Genomic DNA, 6700 nt, shown 5'->3' on the forward strand with positions numbered 1-6700 from the left:
TGTGTGTGTGTGTGTTACAGCTGATCTTTCTGGCTCTTTCCATTGGCCTATACAAAATATAGGTGACTTTTCTCACAAGTCCTAACAATTAGACTTTGTGTGGCTCAAACATCCCATTGCTAAACTTCTTGGCTACTGAGAGAGCCCTCAGCTGCAGCCCTCCTTCTCACATCTAAAGATAACCTCAGGAACTGTCATATCCAAACCCTCTGAGGCAGAACTGAATGAAACATGGAGAAACTGTTTAATAGTCTTATCAGACACAGATCACTCTTATTTTTGTCAAGCCTGTGATTCTGTGTTGTGTTTGTGGCTTCCCATTTACAGATCCCTTTAGTAAAATGAGGAACCAGTCCCTGTGTTTCTTAACAGTGACTACTACTCTTCCAGTCAGGCCAGTAACTAGGTATTAGCCAAAGAATCCCATGACCATTCTTCCAAGCACTCTTGCTCCTTTAAAAAAAAAAATTCCGCACATTTAGTGTATCTAAATGGCATGTAGTGTATCTGTATGTGATGTTTTGGTACAGGTACATATTTTAATGTCTGAGTCATGAAAAGCATATCCATCTCCTCAAATAGGTTCTCATTCCTGACCCTGCAAAAAGAGTTTTCTACACATCCATGGTCTATCATCTGACCTACTACCACTCTCTCAGAAAGTCAGCTCCTGTGCTCAGCAGCCCGGTATTTTATCAAGTTTTGAGATGAAAGAGTGAATGTCTGACTCATTTTGAATGCATCTTGGAGGCTCATGGATTCCACTCAGACTTTCAACTGCAGAGAATACTTGGCATCTTTAGAAAAAAGTAGTACACAACATTCATATTTAATGCATTTCCTAACTGCCTTTTCTCTTGTCTTTTAATTCACTGAGAAGAAAACAAGATAGTTCTAATTCCATAGATGTTCAGAGACTGTACACTGCAATTTGAAGAGATAGGACATTAAGTTCATTGAGCTCAGTGCTTGAGTGTATTGCTTCATGTTACATCTCACACCAAGACACATTCTCCCTCCTTCTGGTGCTCAATTAAGCTTTGCTAGGTACCCTCTCTAAGTCTTGGAAGTTCTGCTTATTCAGAACGGGGAAATGATTGCTGTTGATGAATTAAAGCATCAGTAAACCTCTGCCCATCCCTAGACAAGACAGGGAACATTGTTCTCTAGTTGCTGTGCAGGACTCCCTCTACGCAGCTCATGAACGAAGTCTGTTATCCATATTTCACATTTACCTGAGGTGCAGTTATGCCAAATACTTTCTGCACCACAACTCAGAGGGGAGGAGGCAGAATACATAAACCAAAGCTTGTGTGAACAGAAGACAGAATGGAGTGTTGCAAATGTGTGAAGCAAAATGGGTTTCTCATTTACCTTTCGCTGACAAAAGTGGTTTGCTGCTATGTGAAGGATGGACCCACACAAATGAAGCTGTCTACAGCTTTGAGTACTGCATAGCCCCAGTACTAGAACAGAAACACTGCAACCGCTGGATATCAGAAGCCATCAGTTGTCCCAGATTCACCTGCTGGCCTCATAGCCACAGTCTATGAGGCTGAAGCTCCATTATTCTCTCAAATGGAACTCATACCTCTTCATCAGTCATCCCCAACTCCAAACACTTTCATTGATTGAGCTCTGTTGTTTCTCCTGGTACACAATCCAGGACACAGAGAAGCATTATCACTGGCTCTCATCATCCACATCCACCAGTTATTTCCTTCAGATGAATTGCCATCCATCAGCCTAGACCTTTTTCCTTTTATGCTCCCTGAATACAAAGTGGGGGATAAAGGAAGCCTTAGCAAACTGTGTGTGAGCAAAGCACTTCTCTCCATCATTTCTACTTGGGCTAAAGGTCATTCCTGTCCACCTATGTCTTAGAGTACTCCCCAGCTGAGTCAGAGAGCAAGTGTAACATGAAAAGAGGGTCTCTTCTTTAAATTGGAAGCTGGTTCAAGACTAACCTGAATCTCATTCTCAATGAAAATCACAAATTCAGCAAAGTAAACTAAAACCAATTGGAAAGCTTCCATTATCTTGCTAGAAATGCTTAATTTGTATATTTTTTCTTTAAATCTTTTTTTTATTTTTATTGAGCTCTATATTTTTCTCTGCTCCTCTATCAGCCTCTCCCCTAATCTCCAACCCTCTCCCAAGATCCCCATGCTCCCAATTTACTCAAGAAAGCTTGTCTTTTTCTACTTCTCATGTAGATTAAATCAATGTCTCTCTTAGGGTCCTCATTGTCATCTAGGTTCTCTGGGATTGTAATTTGTAGGCTGGTTTTCTTTGCTTTATGTTTAATAACCACTTATGAGTGAGTACATGTGATAATTGTCATTCTGGGTCTGGATTACCTCACTCAAAATGATGTTTCTAACTGCATCCATTTGCCTGCAAATTTCAAGATGTTATTTTTCTCTGCTGTGCAGTACTTCCTTGTGTAAATGTACCACATTTTCCTTATCCATTCTTTGGTCAAGGAGCATTTAGGTTGTTTCCAGGTTCTGACTATGACAAAAAATGCTGCTATAAACACAGTTGAACACATGTTCTTGTGGCACAATTGAGCATCCTCTGGATATATACACAAAAGTGGTATTACTGGGTCTAGAGGAAGGCTGTTTCCTAATTTTCTGAGAAATTACCATACTGATATCTGAAGTGGTTATACTAGCTTGCACTCCCACCAGTATTGCAGAAATGTTCCTTTTACCCCACATCCTCTCCAGCATAAGTTGTCATCAGTGTTTTTGATCTTGGCCATTCTTATGGATGGAATCTCAGAGTTGTTTTGATTTGCATTTCTCTGATGACTAAGAATGTTGAGAATTTCCTAAGTGTCTTTAAGCCATTTTAGATTCCTATGTTGAGAGTTATCTGTTTAGGTCTCTACTCCATTTTTTATTGGATTATTTGTTCATTTTGATAACCAATTTCTTGAGTTCTTTGTATATTTTGGAGATCAACCTCTGTCTGATGTAGGGTTGGTGAAGATCTTTTCCCATTCTGTAGGCTGTTGTTTTGTCTTGTTGACTCTGTCCTTTGCTTTACAGAAGCTTTTTAGTTTCAGGAGGTCCCATTTATGAATTGTTTCTCTCAGTGTCTGTGCTACTGGGGTTATATTTAGGAAGTGGTCTCCTGTGCCAATGTGTTCAAGTGTACTTCCCACTTTCTCTTCTATGAGGTAGCTGGCTTTATGTTGAATTCTTTGATTCATTTGAACTTGAGTTTGTGCATGGTGATAAATATGGGTCTATTTTTATTCTTCTACATGTTGATATCCAGTTATGCCAGCACCATTTGTTAAATATGCTTTCTTTTTTTCATTTGAATTTTTTGCTTCTTTGCCCAAAAGCAGGTGTTTAAAAGTATGTGGATTAATATCTGGGCCTTTGATTCAGTTCCATTGGTCCCCCTGACTGTTTTTATGCCAATACCAGGCTGTTTTCAGTACTGTAGCTCTGTAGTAGAGTTTGAAGTCAGGGATTGTGATGCCTCGAGAAGTTCGTTTATTATACAGGATTGTTTTGGCTATCCTGTGTTTTTTGCTTTTCTATACAAAGTTAAATACTGTTTTTTCAAGGTCTGTGAAGAATTTTGCTGGTATTTTGATGGGTATTGTATTGAATCCATAGATTGCTTTGGGTAAGACTACCTTTTTTTACCATGTTAATTCTACCTACCAAAGAACATGGGAGATCTTTCTACTATCTGGTATCTTCTTCAATTTCTTTCTTCAAAGATGTTAAATTTCTTGTCATACAAGTCTTCCACTTGTTTGGGTAGAGTTACTCTGACATATTTTATGATATATAATTTGTATAATTTTTAATGAATAGCAGTTTCTCTCCTACTTGTTTAAAGCATCTACCATTGGAGCCACAAGCACAAACTATCTGTTAATACAGTATGTAAGTAATGACTCCCCCATAGAGACATCTCTCCTGTGGCCTAGCCCCAGTTTCTTCGCAATGCTCACTTTAAACTATGTTTCCAAATTCTCTAGTGTCATCCTTTACAAATGTTTGTACAGAACTGTAACTGATGTCTAGCCATGACTCATAAGTGAGCCATGCAGTGGGGATTTCCCACTTCTTTTCACTTCCAAAAATGATGTGCAAAATTGAGTGAGAGCTACATTATACTTTGCTTCATATTAAGCTTATTGGCTAAAGCTCCCACTAGATCCTTAACAAACACTGTATTTTAAAAGTACATCTCCCCCTAGTCCATAATGTTGATGATTATTTTAAGTATAACTGTAGTGGTTTATATTTTCTCCAAATTAATTTATCCTGTACTTAGTTCATCATTTTTTCTTCCCCATCTCTCTGTAGATTCAGACTCTTGCTCAGTGCATTGGATTTCTTTTCTGGCCTTCTTTCACTCCAAAATGTAAACAATGAGTTCTGTCTTTATTCTGGCCATTTATAGAAGGAAAGCAGAGCTAGAAATATGTCTTATAGAGAGTTCAAAGCTGATATATCTGCCGATATTCTTTAAGTATATGTTTAGTTGCTTACGAACCCAGGTAAAAATGCATTTCACTATCTCCATCATTCAACCGATTAAACACTTACTACTCTCTGTAAGTACCAATCAATCTATGCCGAAGTATATACCATATATTTGAGAGTCAAAAAATGACACACTGTAAATAACCATTTCCTATGATACATACCACAATGCAGGTATACATGCAATTCAACACAAGCTCAAGAAAGAGAACCAGAGTTTGCCCATAAATATGCATGAACTCTCAAGAGTGTGGTCTTTGTTCCCTTTTTCCTCTCCAATGCCAATTTGGAGGTTATGTTTCATGAATATGGATAAAAGAAGAGTTTTACTACAGTCCTGATAGCAAGAGTGGTATGAGCAGGGAACAGTATCCTCAACAAGTGAAGCACATGTGGCATGCACTGCAGAGGCAAGGTCCAGGCTGGGTACTAGTGACAATGTAGCTAGCAAAGGAAGCTGGCGGGGCGGGGGGAGTGCAAAGGCTTCAAAGCAGCCCTCTGCCACAGCCGTTATGTGACACCGTCTTCAACCTCTTCATTCCAGTCCTATAGTTAACTGGACAGTCTGGATGAAGAATATTTTCTTTTTACATAGCAAAAGTCCCCTTTTGTATGTCTAGGCAGGTGGACAAGTGAGGGAGTCACGTTCTTTCAGAGATCACAGAAGAGCTGGAAGACTCCAGCCATTCCCTATGACTAAAGTCAAACAAAAACTTAACTCCCACCTAGGGACTCTTTAGAGAGAATTGTGAAAGGATATGAAGGAAGATACACCTTCATCCATCTGTGTGTATCTTATAGGGAGATCAAACTTCCTAATTTGCCTGGAATTGTGTTGGCTTTAGCAGTAGAGAAACTTCTCTCTATCATATTCATCGAGTTTTTCAGTAGAATCCAGCTTGCTCCATGAGCTAGTCTAGCCAGACAGCTTGGTCGTTGATACCCTGCCTCTATCTACAGGATTCTGGGACTAAAGGAAAACTCACACACCCAGCCAGCAGGTATGCGGGTTCTGGAAATCTAAAATCTGTGCTCACACTTGGATGTCATGCACTTACCACTGAGCCATCTTCCCGGCCCCATGATTTCTTTATCAAAGGGTTAAGATATGACTTCAGGGCTAGCATGTTTGCTTATCAGCCTTCCCTATTATAACAGAAAATCACCTCCTATCTAGAATGTTGGAAACAGAGCTCCAGCGAAATTCCTCAGAACATCATTTTCTTTCATCCCAGTGATAACACAACATGGCTGGTATGCCAAAGTCACCTGTCACTTCAGTGCCTTGGCCAGGGGAAAAAAAGGAATCCAAAATGTGTGTTTTCTTTCCAGAAATAAAGCCCTCAAAAGGACAAGTTAAAAATTCATCTGATATTAGGGAAGACATTCCAACACCAATCATATTGGGAAGAAAAGCCAGGTAAAAATGAGAAATGCTACATTCTGAATGAACTAACACAACATTTCTAAAACTGAAAGCAAAGTTTAAATTTATGGAAATTTCTTTTTCTTTTCTTTCATGTACTTATTTACTTTGGCATTTTTTTGTTTATTCTTGGAGACTATCAAACATGCATGCATTGTATTTTGATCATATCAACTCCCTTGCCCCACTGCAACTCTCTCCAGACACCCTCTCAACATCCCCCTCCCAACTCAATGTCCTTCTATCTCTCTCTTTTTAAAAAAGGTTTTTTTATTTATGGCTAGAAACCAATTATGAGTGAGTACATCCTATGTTCCTCTTTTTAGGTCTGGCTTACCTCACTCAGAATAATATTTTCTATTTCCTTCCATTTGCATGCAAAATTCAAGAAGTCATTGTTTTTTACTGCTGAGTAGTACTCTAATACGTATATATTCCATACTTTCTTCATCCATTCTTCCGTTGAAGGGCATCTAGGTTGTTTCCAGGTTCTAGCTATTACAAACAATGCTGCTATGAACATAGTTGAGCATATACTTTTGTTGTATGATAGGGCATCTCTTGGGTATATTCCCAAGAGTGGTATTGCTGGGTCCAGGGGTCCATTGAGCCTATAATTCAAGATCCTAGAGAAGCTAAATAAGAAGGTGCACTCAAAGAAAAACATATAGTCACCCTCCTGGATATCAGCCTTCATCAGGCGATGAAAGGACAGAGACAGAGACCCACATTGGAGCACCGGACTGAAATC

This window comes from Microtus ochrogaster (genome assembly GCF_000317375.1).
Source record: "Microtus ochrogaster isolate Prairie Vole_2 chromosome 14 unlocalized genomic scaffold, MicOch1.0 chr14_random_1, whole genome shotgun sequence".
NCBI classification, from domain to species: domain Eukaryota; kingdom Metazoa; phylum Chordata; class Mammalia; order Rodentia; family Cricetidae; genus Microtus; species Microtus ochrogaster.